Raw genomic sequence first — 24669 nt, 5'->3', positions numbered from 1 at the left:
TAATTGCTGATCAGGAGTAGCCTTTACATGTTTCATATGTTTGGAATGGTAATTATAAATCCTTATGGTGAAGTTGGATTTAACATTACTGTTCTAGAAATGTCAGTTTTAGAAAGTGGACATTTCTCTGCACTTACTGCTCTGTGTGCCTGACGGCTTGTCTCCAATACACGTCAGGGGTGGGTGACAGCTATACTTTGTGCATTCCCTCTAGACAGCCACAGCAAAGGAAGGATAGGTGTGCCGAGTACCCATCTACACACATCTGCATTCTGATGGCCTTGCCTGGGCAGGATGGAAGGTAGGGCCTAACACTTTACTTGAATAGGCTGTGTCCTGTCCACACACAATGGACTGATTTCCCCCCACAGACAGTGTAGCGGACAGGACGGGGTTGAAAAGGATGCTTGTGCACTTAAGAGAACTGCTTTGAAGTCACCACCCATGTCAAAGGCACTTTTGAGGCCTCTGACCCCCTTAAATCAGACACTAGTGGATATGTAACTAAAGCTATGCCAGAACAACTGCTGTGTTATTTAAAGATTCAAATAGACTGCTGAACTGGAATTCCTGCTTTTCTGTGTGTCAACCTGCTAACTGCTGCTCTCTGACTCTGCTGAAGAAGAGCTGAACTCCATTTGATCTCCATAGACTTTTTGGATTGCCTCCTGTTGATTAAGACTCAAAGAAATCAAAGTCTCTACCCCTGCTCCTGTGCCTGGCTCACTGGAAGTGGGCCGGATACTTGAAACATGGATTTCAATGCATATCCTGTCTGTGTGTAACAGAACCGACGCATTAATCCGGTCGCAGGAGTAAAATTGGCGCAGTGCTTCGGAATCAGTGCTTTGCATCCAAAGATCGAAGCATCGTCAAGCATGTCATCACCACTGCAGCTTGGGGAGAGTGACGCATCCCTTCAACTCTGTGGCAGAATATGCTACATCACTTAAGGCCTCTCAACTCCGGAACTCGTTTTCGGAACTGCATGGAGCAGATCGATGCATCTTGTTGTCTTAAACCAGGAAAGGTACTTTGTTCACTGGGGCCTGTGTGGATCAGCTCAGTCTTCGACTTTGCCTATGTTCAGCACAACCTACAGTAACCTTTTAGCGCTGCTTGCTTCTAAGCGCTTTACTACATTTATTCCTTCAAAACTCAGTATTTCAACTTCAATACATTGGATCGTTGTCGTTTTGGTCTCGTTTTGTTCAGAACATAATAATCAATTTTTCTAAACCTTTGTGGAGTCAGTTTCTGGTGCATTCATTGTGTTACACAAATACTTAACATATTGCCTCTTCAGATAAGCCTAACTGTTCAATGCCAAGCTATCAGAGGTGAGCACAGGTTATATTTTAGTGCGTATCTAGCTTACCCAGAATAGAGCGGTTCTTCCTGACTGGCCTGGGTGCATACCTCAGCAAACAAGGTATCCCATTGCTAACATTGGAAATCAGCAGTGAGAATAGGACTAGTGTTTGGCAAATATCACATAATAACTCATTGTTCACTACAACCCTATAATACATTTGAGCCTTTTTCAATTCTCCCTGTTCTGACATATTTTTATTTTTCCTATTTCCTTTTGCCCAAGTCCCATTTTTTTGCACTGTCTGTGGTCCTATGGAATTCAAGCTGGTCAGCCTTGAGGCATGCATGGTGGCCCAGCTCAAAGGGTTCTACAAGTAAATGTTAATGTGTTTGTATAGCGCCTTCTACCCAGAGGTCTCGTTGCGCTGTATTCACACCGCTGTGGAACCCTTCCTGGCTTTCCTGTGAGATGTCTACTCCTGGGCACCCCCAAGGTGAAGCCAGGCATCCAAGCACTGCTGGGCCGTTGTGGAGATTAAGCAAGCTATTTCACAGAGTCACAGAGTGGGACCCATGATTAGACTAGGCACAGAGGCGAGAATTATCAGGTCCGGGGAGATTGAGTCCAACAGCCGCTGAGGCGGGAATTGAACCCTGGTCCCGGGTCAGACCTCTGCATCAGGGTCTGCCGCTCTAACCATTGAGCCACGCTTCTCCACGAGGAGAGAAGGGTGTATCATAAGGAAGTGCCAAGAATGGAGCGCTTCAGAAAACCTTAAGAGCACGGGCAGCTGCCCACCCAGAAGACTAAGGGGCAAATCATGAAGGTGCTGTGATAAAATTATCGCTGCTTTAGCGTCCGTTTTCTGGGGAAAAGCAGCGATAATTTTATCGCAATATCAGCAAGGTCACGCTATCGCGTGAACCCATGCTTCAGTGCCTGTTTCCTGAACGCCCAGCTTTTCATCTCTAATGAGATGCAAAGTGGGTGTTCCTTCCCAAAATAACATGAGAAATGTCGCTAACCGACATTTCTCCAATTATCTAGCTGCATTCTAACCTGCAGAGCGATAAGAAAAGTAGTGCTAACCGCGCTTATCGCTACTTTTCTTACGCCTGCTTTTCATCTGACTTAACCATTATATCCAATGGAAGGTGGATAATATGGCTAAGTCTGCCCTGCCCTCTCACCAAACTATCGCCAATGGTTGTGCGAATATTACTGGATTTCCAGCGATAATCGCACATTCATCAGCTATTGCTTGGATTTTTATCACTTTGGAGATAAGTGTCCCTGATTGCGCGCTAACTCAGCAATAAAATCCAGCGATAGGCGGCGATAATTATCCTCGTGCTAAAAGCGCTTAGCGATAATTATCGCCGGCTGTTGCTGATGTGCCCCTAAATGGTTGTGGAGGAGGGATCTGAATCTGAGGAATGATAAGAACCGAACCTGGCAGAGGGTCTTGTCATGCAGCCTACAGAGGGGGGCAATCTTCTCCCAGGAATGGAAGTACACTCTAGACCAGGCAGCAGTTTGTCCTCAAGGAACCTGTCCTCACAGAAGCTGGCAGACAGGAGGGAGGAGAGGAAACTCAAACTAGAGCTTTTCTAAGATTGACAGGGAGTAAGAGGGAGCATCATGACATAGATGAACGAAAAGAAAAGAGAAGAAGGACAGAAAAAGAACTACTAGAGCTGCTAGGAGCACATGGTAGACCGGACATATCCTATGATGTAGCCTTCAATTAGACAGAAAAATAAATATAACATGATGCTCAGCAAACAAAAGGCCTCACACTACGCCGAAATAATGACCAACTCCCACCATTTACAGAGGGTGTGGGAAAATGGATAGCTGCCTTGGAAAAGCACATTGCAGGTGTCAACCTAGGAATAGGGGATATCAAAAGTCTGCTTATCTCCCTAATTGGAGAAGAAGCAGAAGATATATTAAAAAATGTCCAAGACAAAATTGCGGTCATTGGTTTTGTAGCATTTAGCAAAATAAGGACAAGTGTTTGGTCCCAATTGTGCCGCAAATTCCCAGATGTCCCAGACATTGGGTCCCTAATTTCACAAACAATGCCACTGAATGAGGACCAATAACAGTACATTTCCAGACTAAATGAAAAATGGCATCAGGAGTTACAGGACAAATGGAATGCAACAGGAGGGAACAATGGGTTCTTCTACCACACAGTAAAGAAGGGGCTACCCACTGAAGTACAGGAGAAGTTAGATGGGATAGTGGCAATGGAATGCAAACCAGGGCCTGAAATACAAGATCACAATATTCACTTATGTAAAAAGAAGCAGGAACAGGAGAGAAACAGACAATTGGCAATTGAAAATGCTGCGCTAAACTAGTGCAGCGGAAACATCAGAAGAAAAAAGATGCTCCTGATACAGTCATGCGGGCAGCACCAGTCAACTATATGACTGCAGCCATATTATGGTAACAAGCAGAATAGACCTAGGAACACAGGGATGAATGGCAGAAGTAGAGGACTGGGTCAACAAAGGGCCACAGAACAGCCAGGACCGCCGGTATGCTTTTACTGTCATAGACCAGGACACTTCATAAGAGATTACTGCACCAAAATGTGGGACGAGGGAAGGGCGGTGATCAGAGGACCCCCATAACGGACCCCGATCCAATACCGACAACAGCAGCAATTGCAGCCACAGTCAATTCAGCCCCAAATAATGTATTCCTACCCCCCCACCAGCACAACAACAGCCCATGCAGCAACAATTACAACTGGCTGGCCCCTGCAATAGCCCAAATACAAGCACCAATGTAGCAGGCACAAGCACCAGTACACCAACAACAACTAACATCTGTTTATCAAATGATACCCAGGCACAACAATTTGTATCTCAGGGAGGCAGAGTGATATCTTCCACTAATCCCTTTTGCATGGCACAACCCAGCAGTACCAGGCTGGAGGGTATTACAGTTAGGAGAGCCCACAGACAACTCGTGTGTGCCCAGTTTTTTTGTATACAACAGATGTTCAAGAGGACTCCATTGCTTTTGTAACGATAAGCAACAAAACGTACAGCTTTCTCATTGACACCGGTGCTACTTATTCCTGTATTACAGGAGGAGCACTGCCCATTTCAAATCGGATAGTAGACACAAAGGGCTTCTCTGGGCCAATAGCTAGGGTCCCTTTAACCAAGCCAGTACCCATACAAATAAGAGGTAAATGCATGGAACAATTTCTGCTCTACTCACGACAGTCCCCAGTGAATCTCCTGGGACATGACCTATTGGCAAAATTAAACATGACCATCCACTTTGATGAGGATGGCACAATGGTTTGTTCCTTTGCAGGAACACCTTTGGCTAGGATGATGTCAGTCACTGTGGACTCTTCCTTAAAGGATCAAATAAGAGCCCGCCCAGTGGATGAACAAGCATTCTCCACTGAGTAAGAGTAATCCCCCTACTCAAGAAGGCAGGAGCTGACACTTCCAATATGAAAAATTACAGACCCATATCTCAAATCCTTTTCCGGCCAAAATCTTGGAACAACATGTCCTGCAAACTCTATCCAGGTTCATTGAGGACCACCACCTGGTTGGAGATAGGCAGGCTGGCTTCAGAGCTCACCATAGGACTGAGTTGGTGATATTGTCAGTACTTGATGAAATCCGGATCACAGCAGACAACAAAAAGTCATGTGTCCTAGTCTTCCTAGACATGTCGGCAGCGTTCCACGCGGTCAACTCCTGGAAAGAATACAAGACATTGGTATTGGAGGGTCAATCCTCCAATGGATTACTTCATTCCTGACAGACCGCACCCAAAATATTCAGATGGGGTACGGGGTCTCAGAGAGGGGCTCCATTCCCTGTGGAGTTCCACAAGGGTAGGCACTGTCCCCTCTCCTGTTTAACATATACTTCAGACCTTTAATAAAGGACCTAGCCTTGATGGACTGCCAGAAATTAAACTATGCGGACGACACGCAAACCATGCTACAAATAGAAAGCACCCCACAGGCCCACAACCGGGTAAAAGACGTTCTGCGATTTGTGGTAAACTGAATGACAGCCAATTCACTCAAGATCAATTTGGACAAAACTGAGGTTCTGGCCTTCACCAATGATAGCAGCCCTTGGAATTCCCACTACTGACCGCACAAGCTGGGTGATACTCCATCCTCAGCTCCGGTGGTAAAAAGTTAGCAAAATAGATGCCAAACTTTCATTGGCCAATCAAGTCTTCATCGTGTTCGGAACTTGTGTGAGCATACTCAGGCAGTTGAGGGGACTCTCCCTCCCATCCTCTCCTTCTCATCCATGAGGACAGTGGTGGCCTCCCTGATCTTGGCTCATCTTGACTATGGGAACTCGCTCTACATCGGACTACCGGACTCACAGTGTGCAAACTCCAGGTGGTGATGAAATAAGCCACCAGGCTAATCTTCAAGCTACCTAGGCGCACTCGGGCATCACCCCTACTGCAAAAACTACACTGGCTGCCCATCAAGCAGAGGGCTAAATTCAAAGGCCTCTACATTACACACATGGTCTATTTGGACAGGCACCCTATTACTTCAAGGAACACTTGGAGAAATACGCCCCCTGACGCTCACTAAGGTCCTCCAAGAAGGGCCTTCTAAAATGCCCACAATTCAACTGCACCACTAAAGGCGGCGGAGCCTTTTTGGTCCTTATGCCGCAACTTTGGAACAGGCTGCCTGGTCAGCATCGCTCTGAAAGCTGCTTCCTTCCATTTAGGATGGAACTTAAAACCCTATTATTTACAGAAGCCTGGCATAACACTCCCCTCTGTGATACAACTCTCCCTTGGAACTTCTGTTGATCTTCTTGAAGCGCTTAGAGACCTGCAGGTATTAAGCGCTCTACAAGTCAAAATTAACATAACTAAACATGACACTGCAGTGCACATCATTGTTGCCACCACACCAGAACTGAACTGCCGCACTTTCCAACTTCCAAAAGAGTTCCTCTTTTGTCCACACTCCCAGGACTCACAAATTCCAGACAAGCACCTGACTTTAGACATACACTGTCTGGAAATAACACCCACATATGGAGCATTCCAAGCATTTTACGAGAGCGCCTGCTCCTGGGCCTGCATAATTTTCCTTTAACCAGGAGGGTTAGTGGGGGACATTCTAGATGACCAACTGTTCAAACCCCCAGAACTTTATTTAAAAAGTGAAATTGTCTATGAAAATGAAGCCCCCTTCTCAGTGACAGTAGAAATAAGAACACCCACTCCTGTCAAATACCTTGACTCCATACGTGACACTGACCTAGCTCAAGTACTGAGCAACCTTTGGACCACTAACCCAAATGATGTATGATTAATTCACTCTGCTACCGCATTCAAAATTACACTCAGGAAAGGCACCATTCTACCAAGAGTGTGCCAGTACCCTTTGTCCAAGGAGGCAGAGGCAGAGGCAGGTATTGCACCCACAAAACAAGCATTACTGGATCAGGGAGTTATATACCTCTGCACATCTCCATGCAATACATGTCTGTTTCCTGTTTGCAAATCTAAGACTAATCAATGCTGTCTAGTATGCGATTTGCCTCCCCTTAACATCGTCGTACCAGGATTTCTGATTGTCCCTGACCCCTCAGTGATTCTCATGAATATTTCCCCAGACACTGAGTACTTTGACCTAAAAAATGCCGATAGCCAATGCCTGGTCCCATTTACATTTATAAGAGTTCAAATGATGTACATAAGGTTACATCAAGCCTATCCTGAATCCCCCTAGCATCTTTAACAGAGTTGTAAAAGCTGATTTATCAAACTTTCAATGTGAGAGCACCCTGCTACAATATGCCGTCGACATATTGCTCTGTAGTCCCACAGAACAGCAATGCAGGAAGGATACAATAGCACTGCTCACAACTTTAGCACAAAGAGAATACAAGGTAGACAAACAGAAACTTCAATACTGCCAGAAAGAAGTACACTACCTTGGACAGTTGTTCTCAGCATCAGGAAGGAGAGTCACGCCAAAGGAAATGATGGACGGAGCGTTGACAACACAAGCACTCACCCCCAGTCAACTGATCTGGGTTTAATCCATCACCATTCTTTAGCCCACTCTGCCACCCCAGTTCAGACACGGCCATATGCAAATCAGTCTGACCCTGTGCCTCATGGAAACAGTCCAGTAGAACTACCAAGCCATGCTTTCCCTGGACCGGAAACAAGCTACCGAGGACCGGTTTCTGGCATTTCAGCCATCTTCAATCCGGCTTGCTTGAATCCAGTGGCAAAGTGAGCAAGGGACTCACGTTTGAGGGTCACACCAGACAGGATTGAGGCAATAAAATGTACCCCAAAATCACAAACAGTCAAGGACATTCCGAAATGCCTCAGTTTAGTAAACTATGTTCATCAGTGGGTCTTTTATTTCTCCACCATCACTGCCCCACTACTGAAAGCTGGTAAAATGGCCAAGGACAGACATAACAAGTTAGATTGGACACCTGACATGAGGACAGCCTTTGCACAATTCAAAGATGCAATTACAAATGTTTCAGTGTTAGGATCACCTGATTACACTGAAGAATTCTACCTGTTCACTCATTACGACGGTCAAGTCATGACAGCTGTCCTCACTCAAAAACACCCCATGGCCCACAAGCCCATTGCCTACTTTAGTGGCATGCTAGACTCTGTAATAAAAGGACACTACCCATTCGAACAAGCAATAGCAGCAGCAGCATTTGCTGTTGAAAAAAAGCACCCCCATAGTCATGGGTTCCCCGTTAACACTGTACACTAGACATGCTGTCTTTGCAATAATATAGAAAGCTAAGGCCACTCTTACCACTCAAAGAGTGTCAGGTTACAAAGTCACACTATTATTGCCCTCTCTGAAAGTTGTTAAGTGCCACACAGTAAACCCTGTAACTTTCTTTACCCACTTCATTGCCACTACAGATGCTGTCCCTCATGATTGTGCCACATACTGTCCAAATGAGGAAGGAACAGCAAAGGAGGACCCATTGCCAGACAGTACTGTGTACTTTGTTGGTGGCTCCTCTACCATTGATCAAGAGACAGGGATCAGATATACAAGAGTGGCAGTGGTTGGAACATGACAACATGACTCAGCTGACTCCCTAGACATTGTACAGCAAATAACATTACCTTCACACTACTCAGCACAAGCGGCAGAACTAGTGGCATTGTTTGCCGCCTTGAATGATGGGGCTCACAAATGCATCACGGTTTATTCAGACTCTGCATATGTCACAACAACAACTTTCTCAAATTAGATGGCACTCCTGTTATGCACAGACAATTACTTGAAGATGATAGACGCGCTAACACTACCAGCTGAGGTAGCTGTAGTAAAATGTGCAGCACACACAAATGGCCAAGACCTTGTCTCCAGAGGTAACTCTCTGGCAGACTGGGCAGCTAAAGCTGCTGCCAGGGACCCCCACCTGTAGCTCCACCAGAATGTCAGTACAACACCATCCTGCTTGTACAGAATGTACCTACAACAGAACAACACACCAAGGAAGCACAGATAAAGAGACTCCTAATTTAACGTCTCCATACACCATTGACAATACACAAGAATATGATCACGTTGCACAATTAAACCTCAGTGAAATACAGGAAAGTGCACCAGCTAAAGAGAAAGAGATATGAAAGAAGAAGAAGAGGGGAGTACAACAAGATCATTCATATTTTATCGACAGACAAATACTGACTGGAAAACCTGTCATGCCACAGGCCTCATTGCAAGTGGCACTAAACCAGCTACACCTTTCCACACATATCTTCCAATATAATATGTCCACCACCCTACAGACTGTATGGTTCATCCCCAATGCCCATGAATGAATACAACTTTTGTTAATAAATGCCTCATTTTTCAACAGTACTCACCAATTCCCGTTATAAAAACAGCTGCCTCAACAATACCAAATACCAAGTGCCATTTTAAAGACCTCCACATTGATTAGGTTGACATGACTGATAGATGCCAAAACTATTGATACCTCATTGTGGTAGTATGCTCATTCTCATGCTGGATCGAAGCTGGGCCATGTGTCCACTGCGATGCGAAAGCAACAGCTACTTTGCTGTTCCGTTAGGTCATTTTGCGCTGGGGTTTGCACAATGCGATCCGTTCTGACAATGGTAGCCATTTTCCAAACGTCATTTTTGCCCTTCTCACAACAAGAAAAGGGATTAAGCAAACATTGACATCAGCATTCCACCCACAAAGTAATGGCATTTGTGAACGCCTTATCGGCCTGCTCAAGGGTAAAATAGCTAGATAAGTGCAACAATTGGAAAGAAATGGCTCTATTGCCTACCAATTGCTCTATTTGCACTCAGAAATACTTCCAGTCCTGACTACCACCTAACACCTCACCAGCTTGTTACTGGTCAAACAATAAATCTATGAGTTCCCTCAACAAGACTCAAAATAGACACTGAAAGTTCTTCTGGAATTGTAAAAGCTGAAATGTTACTGTGCAGTACCTCTCTACCCAGATATCAAAGAGGAAGGACAAGGACCCCATCGCTCATGAGTTCCCACCTATCTGTCCCGGAACGCAGATCTTTGTCCAAAAAGCTGTTAGAAAGTAGAAAGACCCCAAATTTGAAGGACCTTTAAAGTCATAGACTCTTCACTCACCGCTGTTTGCATTACTGAGAGGAAAGCATGGCTACATCGGAGTCACCTCATGATCAGCCCTGCACCACCTCAGAACTAAGAAATGAACAAGAGGAAGGCATTGTGTTTCCATTGACTGTCCAAGGAGAAGAAGAAGACAGTGATCGCTTGGCCGTTTATGGATTTAGACGCAACCGAAACACCCGCTCCATAGAAGTGTCCTATTTGAAGTTATATACATACATATTGATAGTTTACATTATTGTCGGAGTGGCAATAGCCATATTCAATTGGTTTGCAGTTATCTCTCATCTCATTGTATTGATAAAAATGCCTATATTACGAAAAAAGGAAAAGTTGTCAACACCACTGTGCACACCAAATCACTTCCCCATCTACCTGCTACCACATATCTTGAAAATATCACCCCTAGTAATGGAAAGGGTTCAACATACTTTGTCAGTGCTGCCAGCACTCCAAATATTTATGTGCACATCACATTATCATCTCCTGCACCCATTGTAAATTATACAGAATGGGATGGTACCCTTAATGCCACATTATATGCCCACAGCTGTCTCGCCGACGCAGACACACCCAACCAGCCTGGCCTTGTGATATCCATAGGGCCATAATCCACTCTATCTTGTGACACCACATGCCCCCGCTCCAACTACAGAGTCCGACGAGTCATCAGGGGACCATGGCATCCATAACTCCCTACTAGACAACATATGGTATAAGGACATGACAACAGCTGGAAAGCAGATAACAAATGAGTCCTGCTATGTGTGCTCATACATTCCCCATGCAGTAGGAGCAGATAGACTGATTTTTCCTAAAGAAGTCCCACCATGCACTGCCAAATGCCTTTAACACCTGTTCCTTTGCCATATACAAGGACAAGTCCAGATCATTAGGGCAGACATTTCCACCGTATATGTAAATACCACACTTTGGGACTACACCCTCATTACACACAAAGTTATCTCTGACACAACTGCCTTTGAGGAGGTAATACAGGGCATGTATAGAAGAGGAATACCTGACATGGACTCAAGGGCACCTCACATTAGGAAGCGTGGATACATCTCAGTATGCTAACACCAAGCAAAATGTGATGTAGCAATAAAACACAGCCGCCCATGTCAAAATTGGACTGTGCTGCGCATATGGGCACAAACTTATTTTCACAATAAGTGGAATGATCCCAGCTTCATGATGTGCAAAGAAGCATCCTTAGGGCCCCCTTTCGTAGACTCAGATTATGAAGAAGGAATTGACTGGGTGGTTGAGGATGAGTGTGAATAAACATAGTCACAGGAAAGTAGAAGATACAGCTCGGGAGGGGAGAAAATCTCAAAACCTAAAAAAGCATTCAAACTGAAGTCACCTCTTCTTTGTTTTGTAGGACATGGTATGGTACCTGTTGGGCCCAACTCTGGATGCAACAGCACCATTTTTAATTTGGACATGCAATATGGCACCTCCAGTCTAATGGACCTTTACTGGGCTTGCAGAGAACGTCTCCGTCTCCAACTGCCTCCTAATTGGAATGCACTATGTTCCCTGGTGACCATGCCTGAAATTCACCTAGTCGTATCAGCAGCCAATATCTCTCACATCCATTTACATCTAATGACAGGCAATGTCTCCTTACTCCACTGACACCGACTGACTGCTCAATACTTCACCAACGACGTTTTGATGACATTCCCCAAGAATTTTGGCTTTTTTAATGACACCCAACCTTTCTTCCGAAGTACCATCCCAATGTTTCAGATAAAAGTGAACGTACCCTGGCTTCAGGTGACCTGCTATGAAGTCATGAGGGCACTCAACAGTACCAGGGATGGACTAAATGCTATAAAGGAAGAACGTTGCCCCCTGCGGCGTATGGTTCTACAGCATCGCTATGTCCTGGACATGTTAACTGGGATGGAGGGTGGAGTATGTTGCAAGATTGGAGAATCCTGCTGCACGTTCATACCTGTGGACAATGCACTGAATGGATCACTCACAAAGGCCATTGAGGACTTGGACAATTTACAGAAGAAAATGTTTGCGGAAGGAGGTGCCAGGGCAGACATAGCAAAGGACTGGTTCGACTTTAGCTGGTTGCCTTCATGGCTGTCTGTCCTCCTAAAAATTCTAGTACCGGTTTACGGTGTGCTGTTGCTCCTTTGTTGTGCCATACAGATAATATGTCAGTGTGTAAAAAGATTCAGAAATAAAGTAGTAGGGATGAATTATGCAAGGACAGGAATATACAGGAAGACCATCCATGAGGACTGTGAACCAGGGAATGGGGATAAACTAGCACTGTTAGAGGTAGTTGAGCTCACAACGTCTGGCTCACACTTATTACAGACCCCTACTGACATCCACTACCAAGTACCTACCGCTGTTAAAACACTTGCCTGCATTTCCTTTATCTGCGCTGCCATCGAGGAGGTCTCTGCCTGGAGGGGACCTTGTTTTGTTGCCAAATCTTTGCCAAATCCTTGCTGCCTGTAACTTCTCCTCCTCTGAAGTAGCGTACTGCGCACTGCCAACCACAACATCCAGAAGGCAGCGCGGTCCTGCAAGAGGAGAGGAGGGGCAGAGTCAACTGCAGCATAAAACGGGAGCGGGGCTCCTGTGGCGCAGGACGCTGTTAAAACACTTGCCTGCATTTCCCTTATCTTCGCTGCCATCGAGGAGGTCTCTGCCCGGAGGGGACCTTGTTTTGTCACCAAATCCTTGCCAAATCCTTGCTGCCTGTAACCTCTCCTCCTCTGAAGCCGCGGACCGCACACTGCCAACCACAACATCTAGAAAGCAGCGCGGTCCCAAAAGAGGTGAGGAGGGGAGGAGTCAACTGCGGCAAAAAACGGAAGCAGGGCTCCCGCTGCGCGGAACACTGTTATAACACTTGCCTGCATTTCGTATATCTGCGCTGCCATCGAGGAGGTCTCTGCCTGGAGGGGACCTTTGTTTTGTTGCTAATTCCTTGCCAAATCCTTCCTGTCTGTAACCTCTCCTCCTCTTAAGCCGCAGACCGTGCACTGCCAACCACAACATCTAGAAAGCAGCGTGGTCCCGGGAGAGGAGAGGAGGGGCAGAGTCAACTGCGGCATAAAACGGGAGCAGGGCTGTCGTGGCGCGGGACGCACACGGGTGAGCCCGGGAGAAGCCCGGGACAAGGGCGGGGCTGTCTGAGGCCAAAGGAGGCTGGGCTGGGCCACCCCCCTTGGTCCCTGCATTTTAATAATTTCAAGGACCCACTGGGTATGCTAAAACATGTTTTACCTCGTTTTACCTTATGCTGATATTTTAATTATCGTTAACCATCTTTGACTTGTGATAGCTCTTACCAATCTAGGGTGTGATTGGGCAAGGAAGAAAAAGTTTACTGAATTGTGGCGATTAGAATTGGGTGGTTATTGCTAGTAGATTACATCATTAAGACATTGGGAGCAACTGTTAAAAACTAGCTCCAATGAGGAAGTCAATACTACTGTTTATTAAGCTGCATAGTTGCAACTGTTATTGAGCTGTAGGTTTTCTTTCTTTCTTAGCCTGTGAATAAGGTTTAACCCTTGATAGTGTAGATAGTGTAGATTTGAGAAGAAGTATAATCTTGCACAGCAGAGAGATATAAATTTAGCATTTAACCATGAGTTAGCGAAAGGGTACAGCAGGGACACTTGATGATTTTATCATAAGAGCAGAATCACTAATAACCCACAAAATTGAACTCGCTGAAAGAAGATTATCTTTAGACCCATCTAAATTGCCAACGTATAAGGAATCTGGTCTACCAATTTAATTTGCTCTATCACAAATGTCCATGACTAATTGTATTGTATCCCCTTCCCCCGCTCTAGGCAGCCCTGTGACAGATCCCATTTTAAGTCTTAATGATCCTTCTGATGTGGATGCGCCAACAACACCATCAATAGCAACAAGGCTTCCAGGTTAAAGGCAGGGGGGATTAACGATAGAAAGATCAAAGAATATATTGCGGGGAACAAAAAAAGTCAATTAAAATGGGAGACCAGGAAGGTCAGGAAGGTCAAACAAAGGGGAAATTGAAAAGACAGAATATATGGAGATCTCAAGTAGGTCATTTGAAACCCAAACTGACAGTGATAATTCTCCTCATTCTAATAGAGCTGATGGTATGATTGAGACATTAGAGCAAACTGTTGCAGACATTTTTAAGACTACTTTACACACCGTCCAGGCCCAAATAAATGATTGTTTGGGCATTAGAATGAGGGTAGATGGTTGATCTACCCTGGTAAAATTGTCCAAATAAATCAGGCCATAGCCAAATTAGACACTAGGATTGAAAATGGGAGCAACATTATTGATGAAGGGGCTAAACTACTTGTAGAGTATAGGACCATCTATTCAAAAAATAAGGAAGTGATACCTAATGGAAATACTTTAGTGCAATCAAGTATAGATCTCCTGAATAGTATTGGCATTGTGGAAGAAAGAGCAGAATTAGTAAGAGATAGGGAGGTACAGAGTAACACTTAACATCCAGGAAAGAGAAGAACAGACCGAATTAGGAAGAGAATAGATCACTCTGAAAATGAAATTATTAGGGTGTCAGTATTTAGTTAAAAAAGGAACTGATCTAATCCCCAACCATGATATTCTAAATTTACCCCCAGCTGCATGCCCGTATGTTTTAATACTAACTAGCGTACCAGCTCTAAGGAGGGACCAAAGTGAAACTTGGCATAATCTTTATTTTTTTTTTTTAAGTCCTCATCGGGCAAATAATCTTATGGTAAGGAGGAGTCAAAAGCCCCAGTGTTCATTCAGAGTTTTGGAGTGGGGGCCCAAAATATTCCTGAAAGACACTTTTTCTAGCCTTGTCCTCTTATTGCTGTCTTCTTTTGTCCAAGCCAAAAGGCACACGATTCTCGGCAGTGGGGGAGCTAGTCATTATGACTACTCTGGTCAAATGGTTAGCTTGGAATCGTTGTTTAATTTGCCTTAATCTTTGGACCCTCTGATTTATCGCAAACTATACCTTAATCTGTTTTTTTTTCGTGCGTTTCTTTTGAGTCTCAAGCTTATATACCCTTAGTATAGAATTTAGCCAGTCTGTATGTTTAGGGGGGAAGGTTTAATCCAATTTATACAAATCTCCCTTCTGGCCAGGAGAATCTAGATAAGTAGAATATTCTCTAGATCCTTAGGTAGAGGCAGGGGTGTTTCACTACATACTATCCCAAAAATAATAGTTTCTGCGCTTACCTTTATATGACGATCTACTACGTCAGAGAGGATCTTACCAATCTGGTCCAAGTAGTTGTTAAGCGCTGTGCAGCCATGAAACATATGTAGATGGTCAGCCCTTTCTTCTCCACATTTCGGGCATTTTCTTTTTTGTAAGTTATTGGTCATTTTAGAAAGCCTTTTTGGGGACCAGTATGATCTGTGTATTGTGAAAAGATGGTTTTACTTCAGGGGGGCAGATTTACTACCCGGTCTATGATAGCGTTCGAGGAAAGCCAAAGGTTTGAGAGGTCCATGCCGGGCATGTCTTTCTCCCAGATATCTTGTGGCATTTTGTATTCTTCCTCCCCTGCTCTTATAAGGGCCCTGTACCAGTAGGAACCCTCTTTTTTGAAGGTATCTAGGTTCAGGAGTTTTTGTTCAATGATCCCATCACCTTGCAGTTTTTCTTTTAGAGTGTTCACCCAGCTGTTTAGTTGGTAGAATTTAAATCTTGATATCGACCCCTGAGTTTCTTCGTATAGAATTTCCCATTTCACAATCCAGTTGTTTTCTAGGAGCTGTCCCCAGTGGTTTATGTTGTGCTTTCTTAATGGGATCGATAGTGCATCTTTTAAACATTCAGGGTGCCTGGTGATTCCCAGATTGGCGCATATTTGCTGAAATACGGAATTTTTAGTGTTCTTCTTGTCTCCAGCCAAGATCTAGCTACGGCCTTTATCGTCTTAAGTTTTATTTTTTTGAAGAATTTCGGATGGCTGAATTTGTAGAAATAGTGGTCTTCTTTGAAACCTACGAGTGCCTTTAGGTAGGTGGGCCAGTTATCCCATTTGGTCAGTAGAATCCTACAGTTTTTAAACTGAAAAGATCTACAATATTCGAGTATGTTCAGGCTGGCGATTCCACCTTGTACTTTGTTTCTTCTAAGTATTCTCCAGCCGATTCTGACACCCTTAGCGGCCCAAATGAAACTAGATAGATCTCCATGAAGGTTTTTGATTTGTTCCGTACTAAAGCTCAAAGGGATGGAGGTAAATAAGTATGTACATTTTGGTAAAATGGTAATTTTAATTAAGTTCGATATTCCTAGGAATGATAAATGTAGGCCTGACCAGACCTTTAGTAGTTGTCTTATTTCTTTGTATATCCTAGAGAAGTTCAGGTTGGTTATTTCATCTAGGTCTTTTGTGCATTCAATTCCTAGATACTTGATTTTGTCCTTGATAAGGGGGTTTCTTGAGGCTGTGTTCCACTCAAGAATTTCTGTCTTGGTTTGATTAACCTGGTAGCCTGATACTGCTCCGAACTGGGCTATGGTATCCTTTATTATTGGAAGTGAAATCGCTAGATTACCAGTAAATATCATCAGGTCATTGGCATATAATGCTACCTTTTTCCCCCATCCACGATATTTGCATGGTTGGATCTTTTCTTCACCTCTTAATAAGATAGCAATAGATAGGTTCAATGTAAAAATTAAATAGGAGGGGAGACAAGGGGCATCCTTGCCTGGTGCCTTTCTTAATCAGTACGTTGTCAGTAAGGGTATCATTTACTAAAATTCTTGCTTTTGGGCTTGAGTAGATATTGGATAAAGCACTTTCGATTTTATCTCCTAGATTAAATTTCCTTAGGGTAGCGTTAAGGAAAGGCTAATTAACTTGATCGAAAGCTTTTGCTGAGTCGAAAGTTATTACAGATAGAGGGGCAGTCTCTTGAATTGCAGTGTCAAATGCAGCAATGAGCTCGTGGTACAATTCATGTATTTGCCTACCTTTAACAAAACCCTTTTGATCTGAGTGAATTAGGGACCCTGCCACTGCCCCTATTCTTTTAGCCAGGATCAGTGTATATATTTTTTAGTCCGTATTCAAAAGGGAAATGGGTCTGTATGATTCGCATTTTGTTGGGTCCTTTCTTGTTTTTAGGATAATATTAATGATTGCATTGTTCCAGGAGTTTGTGAGTTTCTGGTTATCTTGGAATACACAGATTAAACGTTCCGTAAGTGGTGTTAAGAGTGTTTCTTGGAGGTGTAGATATAATTCATTTGGTAGGGAGTCTGGACCGGCGGCTTTCCCTCTTTTAAGGGACTTAATTGCGTCTCTGACTTCCTCTTTCGAGATTTCTTGATTGAGAGCAAGCTTCTGTTCCTGTGAAGCCCCCGGGTTAGTTATATTTGTTAGAAGATGTTGTATTTCTTCCCTAGAGCTAATTAGGTCCTCCGTCTACAGGTCCTCAAAGAAGCATTTAAATTCTTGCCTAATTGTACTAATTACTGCGGTATGTCATGTATTGTCTAATCTTTGTGTCTTTGTAATTCTGTTTTTAGTTTTCTCAGTTTTTGCTTTCCAGGCCAGGATCCTCCCGCATCCTTCTCCACAGTCATAATGAGAAAGTTTGCTGGATTCCCATTTGTCTCTTACTCTTCTTTCCGGGAAGTCATGGAGCTCTGCTTCCTTATTTCTTATGGTTTCTTCTATTTTAGAGATTGACTTGGTGCAACTGGCAGTTCTGAGGTCCACATCTAGCGATAGTAGATCTTTTTCAATCTGATTGACAAATATCTTCTTTTTTTTATTCCTGTGCAATGCTAAGCTGATGATTTTCCCTCTGATAACTGCTTTGTAAGCATCCCAGCAGTACAAAAGGGGGTGGTGATGGACGGAGCATCTGAATCAATCAAACACTCACACCCAGTCAAAAGATCTGGGATTAATCCATCACCGTTCTTTAGCCCACTCTGCCACCCCAGTTCAGACATGGCTATATGCAAATCAGTCTGACCCTGTGCCTCATGGGAACAGTCCAGCCCAAACTGCAGAGCCATGTCTTCCCTGGACCGGAAACATGCTTCAGAGGACCTGTTTCTGGCATTCCAGCCATCTTCAGCCCGGCTTGCTTGAATCCAGTGGCAAAGTGAGCAAGGGACTCATGCCTGAGCATACCCTGCCACACTTATGGCGGCCAAAAGCGGTACAAAAGGGGGTGGTGATGGACGGAGCATCTGAATCAATCAAACACTCACACCCAGTCAAAAGATCTGGGTTTAATCCATCACCGTTCTTTAGCCCACTCTGCCACCCCAGTTCAGACATGGCTCTATGCAAATCAGTCTGACCCTGTGCCTCATGGGAACAGTCCAGCCCGAACTGCCAAGCCATGTCTTCCCTGGACCGGAAACAAGCTTCCGAGGACCGGTTTCTGGCATTCCAGCCGTCTTCAGCCCGGCTTGCTTGAATCCAGTGGCAACGTGAGCAAGGGACTCACGTCTGAGCATACCCTGCCACACTTATGGCGGCCAAAAGCGGTACAAAAGGCGGTGGTGATGGATGGAGCATCTGAATCAATCAAACACTCACACCCAGTCAAAAGATCTGGGTGTGCCCTTCCACTTCTTTCGGGTCTCTTATGTTGAACATTTTATTGTTCCACATGATTTTGAGTAGTGCTGGGAAGCACATTTGGACGTTTGCTCCAAGTGCCCTCAATTGGGGCATAAGTTGGCCGAGCTCCCATTGTCTATCTTGGGTGGTCTTAGATAGATCAGATCTAATTTTGCAGGACCAGTCATCTTTAGTGTAGGATACAGCTTTAAGGCCTTCACTGAGTATTCGCTCCTTCAATGAGTCGGTCATGAAGTAGATTAGAACTTTCCTCAGGTTTTTTCTAAACTTCCCCTTCCTAAAGGGGTCTCGGTGAACCCTTTGGATGTCTTCGTTTAAATTTACCAATTTAGCCCAAGGGATTTTTTCTTCAATTAGCTGGATTATGAAGCCTTTGATGTCTTCTCCTTCAAGTCCCTCCTGGATATTAAACGTTTTGAGGTTGTTTCTCCTGGCGTGGTTTTCAAGGGACTCCATTCTTTCACTGATCTCAGCTTCCTTGGTCTTTAATTTCGTTATTTCATTGTGGTTAGCCTCCGTTTTCTTGTTTAGTACCTCGATTTCGCCTTCGACGTTTGTCAGCATGTCGATGAGAGTGTTTATTTTCTGATCCAATACTTCACAAACTTCTTGTACTTTGGACTGGTTTTTTTCAGAGAGGGCAAATTTACTTCGAAGCTCCTTCATCATCTCTTCTAGAGCATTCTCAGGGATATTGACACTCTTGGCAACTGTAGCTTCTGGGGTATCTGTATCCATATCGTTTGTGGGTAGTATGAGTGCTGCCGGCGGCGGTGTTTGTGAGCGACCCTGTTGGCTTTTTTCTAGAAATGTCTTTGTTGCTTCAGGCCGGTGCTCAGTTTCTCTTTCTGCTTCTGTTTCTATTTCGTCAACAGATAGGGCCTGATATTTATTACTGACTGTTAGGTCGAGTATTCCTGAACTTTGTTTACACTGTTTTTTGTTCTCCGCCATTTTGAGGTCCTGGGTCTTTCCTGTGTTGGGTGCATCTTTATGAGTCTTTCCCGAGTCCCAGGCTTTCTCGAGGGTACAGTTTCTGTCCTTATATTGGACCTTAAAGTAAGACCTTAGTGAGGGGGTGATTTTTAAGGTGTTGCGACCTGTGGATTTTAGGCTTGCTCTGGATTGAGGCGCTTGCGGTAGCCCTGAGACGTGTCTTTTGTTGTTCCTTTTTTCCTCTCTAGAGAGGGCACTGGCTGGCGACATACCTTTTATTTTCCCTTTGATTGGAGTGCTGTCTTTTATCTCTGAAGTTTTACTTCTTAAACTGTACCCCTTTCTCTCTTGCGCTGTTTCTGCTGAGAGATTGCGGACTCTTAGGGGCCTCAGCTGGTTTCAGCTTATGTGGGGATTTCGCTGTTAGCACGGTCGTTTTGAGGCCCTCTGGGACGGGCTGGTGTCTTCTAGGTTGTGCTCTGTTGTCGAAAAGTTGATTGATAGTAGAAGGATTTTCCCTTGCTGAGTTAAACAGATAATGTGGAGGCTTCTGTGCAATTTTCCTCTCTGTGATGACTTGTAGCCCTTGTATTCCTTGTACTGCGCAGGACCTTCTATTGCTTATTTCTACCTCAGCTGCCACTTCCTTACTTCGAATGGATATTCTGTGTCCTACCTTCCTGTTGGTGTGGCGTGATTTCACTGCTTCTGCCCACACTCCGAGTGAGTGGGGAGCCGCTTCTGCGGTAGGCTCCATTGTTCTTGGTTAGCGTTTTCAGATTTGGGAGAGAGGGAAGCCTCAGCCTAGCAGACTCGGCCTTGCAGACTACTTGTCCTGTACTCCTGTTGTTTTGCACCTTTCTGGGTATTTTCTGCCAAACCTCTTATTTTCTCGATTCCTTTCCTTCTTGTCAGACAATTTTCGCATGTTTCCTTTTGTGGCTCTTTGTGACCACTTCGAGTTTAGACCTTAGCCTATCCCAATATCTGTTTTCTGTTTCTGCTCCACATGTCAGGGGGATAGACTGAGCGTAGACAGTGGCGGTCTTTTGTTTTCCCCTGGCCACTCCACTACTGCTACTCCTTTTTTACCTTTCTTCTTTTTTTTGCCAGTCTTGTCTTTCCACCTCTCGCTGCTTTCAGCTTATCGGCTTATCAGGCCGAATTATATATGTCTCATATGGTATTCATGTGTATTCATGTGTACTCATGTGGGTCATATGGGTCGTGTGACACAAATTACAACAGAAGGATACAGAAGGATACAGTAGCTCTTTAGTTCTTTAGTGCAAGGAAATAGTGGCAAGGCAACGCAAGAAGAGAGCAAAACCAAAAAATGTAGAGCCCAGAGTACTGAGTATGGATAAAAAAAAAGAAACGAGTGCAGGATGTAAACAGGGCGAAGGCAAACAACACACTGATCTCTCAGGTCTCTCAGATCGCCTTCATGCAGTTTTCAGGCTGAACCACCAATATTCCTATCAGCCTCTTTCTGTGCCTGCACCGGCTCCTCGAGTAAGCCCTTCGGTGCTTTCACGTTTCGTCGCAGCAACCTCAGCGGAGCCCTGAGCTCTGAAGGACCTAGAGTTGAGAGTGCCGATCAGCTGTGCTCCAGACGGCGGTTGCTGTGCTCCACGCCACGCACCGTCTTGAGAGAATGGAGAGAGGGACATGAGACCGCCTAGCCAGACAGCTGCACTGTGACCCTGTCACCCTGTGCTTGCACGCCGTAATCTCCCCCAGCACTCGGGACCCCCTGATCCCTCCGATTTGCAGGCTGCTGGCTTACAAGCACTCGCAGGCACTCACCGGCTCAAACTCCAGCTCCTGAGGATGTGGACGCCGGTTGCTGGATGTCAAAGTTGATGCCGCAGTGGATGCCGAAGTGGATGCAGGTATTACCTCTGATGCTAGTACAGAAGTGAGTCAGGGTGGAAACTGGGTGGATGTAGGCAGCTTTCCCAATCGGGCCGCAGGAGACAGGAGACGGAGGCAAGAGACAGTTTTTTTCTTCGAGGCTTTGCTGTTGCTACTTTCTATTACGCTATTGCCATTCCGCCAATATACTATGCTAGTTACTATCAAAAGGGTAGAGATTCCTGGCATATTTAGCTTCTCATGGTGCTCTTTATTTTCTAGTTAGAGATCAGGTCCGGCGGGCATTTTCGGGAATACAGCACCCTCAGGCAAGGAGCTCACGACTGAACTCTTCACTCAGCCGCCATCTTCCCCCTTCCTCCAGCAGGAAACAACTTGGCATAATCTTAGAAATAAAGCCGTAGACTGGCTCCAAAAGTTTAAAAGGTTTAGCCCACAAAAAATGAATGAAATCCTAATGGTGCGCCGAGTAGGGTGGGTGGGGGACAACAGGAAAAATATTCAAGGCGATAGTCATAAATTTTAGGCTTCCCTACACAGCCTGTAATTTATCGAGAATACATGAGGAGACCTTGATGCAGAATACCAACATCCATGCCCTCCCTCTGGGGTATTTTTATTTTTTAAGAAACAACCCGGAACTGTGATAACTTCTCCTCCCCTCATACTTCTAAAAGGTTTCAAGAATTATCTTCCTTGGAGGCTGTCGATTTACTGCATCCGCCAATATCTCTGGGAGATGAAATGATGGTTGCACCGATAGAAATGGAGATAGAGGGTGAAAAGATTGTTCCACACACTATACCACAGACCAATTTACTTATAGTAAATGAGGAAGATATGGGTGGGGATGGTTTAGTGCCCCAAAATATAACACAGAGTATGGCTGGCGAAGTAGTATTGCTAAAGGAAACCACAAACACCAGTGATATCCTGTCAGATGGATCTTTGGTAGCCATGAGTGGTAGTAACGTGCTAGGAATAAAATTAATTTCATGGAATATAGCGGGGCTTAGGAAAAATGTTAGTGATCCGGAGTTGGTTGAGTATATTGAAACACGTGATATTTGCCTCTTGCAGGAAACCTGGGCGCTAAATACTACACATAGAGTGGGGTATAGAACATTTTATATTGACACAGTTCCATCTGCAAGAGGAAGGCCCCCGGGGGGCTTGTAATATGGGTTAAAGTAACAATTGAGATTAGAATCTCCGAATTATGCATAAATTCAACAGATATACTCGGAATAAGAATAATAATGAAGGAAGGAAGGGTGATACATCTATTCAATGTGTATAACAGACCAGGTCCTCTATCAAAAGAGTCACAGACATTAGGAAAGTTGGACTCATTCCTAAATTGTTTGGAGGAAAAGTCAAGTATAATAATAGGTGGTGACCTGAACTGCAACTACGAGCCCAAGATAGGGCTTGGAGACATTTTTGAAGATGAGGATAGTGCCAATAATATTCCTATATTATAAAAAATCAATCCGGTTCCCTGTACGGTACTAGCCCTACAAATTACGAGGTTGCCATCTCCCTATGGGCTGAGATCTTGTAACGGCCGTTTATCATCAGACACGTTAAAGGCCGCTACTTTCTTTCGGAATAATTCCCAAAGCAAAATTGATTATATTATGGTTTTGCTTGATATCTGGACTTATGTAGTCGATCTAGAGATTATGCCTAGAATCGAGAGTGACCATCGCCCGCTCCAATTGTTACTTCTTAACAGTTTACTGCCTGGCATAATTACGAATAATGAAGCATCTAATGTAACTAATGGTGATATATTCGCCAGTAATAACAGTCGCTCACTAAAATGGGCCCACATGTTGGAACATGGGGAAGTATTAGAAAAAAGTTATAGTACACTAGCTGATACTTTTTTTAGACACTTAACCTCACCACTCAAAGGAAGTGTTTTTTCTAGACCTACATAAGAGTTTTTTTAAATCATTATTACCCCTGGTAACAAAAATGCCCAAAAAATTATTAAAAACTTAAACACTATGCCAAGCAGGAAACCCTTGTATGACAAGCGCTGCCGTAACGGTAAAACTAGATTATTACAAACAATAAAAAATAAGAATCCTATTGAAATCAAGGAAGCTAGAAGAGAATATAGGATAATACAAGAGAAGGCAAAAATAAGCTGGGATGAGGAAAACTGGTCATAACTGCTTATTGCTGCCAAGAATAAGGATCAAGTGGTGTTTTGGAGATTAGTGGCCAAAAGGAATAATATGGGATAGGTAGTTAAGGATGTTTTTCTTGATGAGACTACTCGGGTCAAACATTTTACTCAGTTATATAGGGCACCAGACAATGTTGGGGTATCAAATAAGGATGTGCTATTGCTAAGCCCTAGTGTAGCTAAACTAGAATTTGATCTAGAAGAAATAATGTTAGCTATCAATGCAGTAAAAAATGGAAAGGCAACCGGACTGGATACAATCCTGGGTGATTTATACAAGCATGAAATCAATGTCTGGGGGCCCTACATTAATTATTTATGTAATGCTGTAGCAGCAGGCGTGGATTTTCCGGATACTTGGAAGGGGGCGGAAATCGTATTCATTTTTAAAAAGGGCAATAGGAATGATCCGGCCAACTATCGCCCCCTTAGTTTAATGGACATTTTACAAAAAATGTATGCAAGGCATATTTTAAACTGTATGAACACATGGATAGAGGAAAATGCTGTCCTTACGAAGTTACAGTCAGGTTTCAGACCTAAAATATGTACTATAGACCAGATTTTTAGATTTTGTTGTTTATGTTGGAAGTATATTAATATAAGGAAGGGGCATCTATATGTCGCTTTTATAGATCTCAGGGCTGCTTTTGATCTTATTCCACGTGAATCGTTATGGGAGTCATTATATAGTCAAGGGCTCCCGGTTAGCCTTTTGCAACAGATTATAAAGTTGCATGAACATAATTATGCTAAGTAAGATGGGGCCCAAAGGGCGAACTAACAAACGCTGTTATGCTATGTTTGTTATGTTCGCGCACGGTCACCAATCGGTTTCATGGCGCTCATAGACAAAGCAGGGAGGAAAGGCAGTGAGGTTATTCGTAGGCTAGCTGGAAGAGATGGGTTTTAAGAAGTTTGCGAAAGCAGGTGTAGTCGGGACAGAGTCGTATAGTAGAGGGAAGGGAGTTCCAGGTTGAGAGGGCAAGGAAGGAAAAACAGGAGCCACCATGTTTTTTCCGTTTGAACCTGGGGACGATTA

The sequence above is a fragment of the Lissotriton vulgaris genome, chromosome 3_1, assembly GCF_964263255.1.
Source record: "Lissotriton vulgaris chromosome 3_1, aLisVul1.2, whole genome shotgun sequence".
Classification (NCBI taxonomy): Eukaryota; Metazoa; Chordata; class Amphibia; order Caudata; family Salamandridae; genus Lissotriton; species Lissotriton vulgaris.
This window is presented reverse-complemented; position numbering follows the sequence as displayed.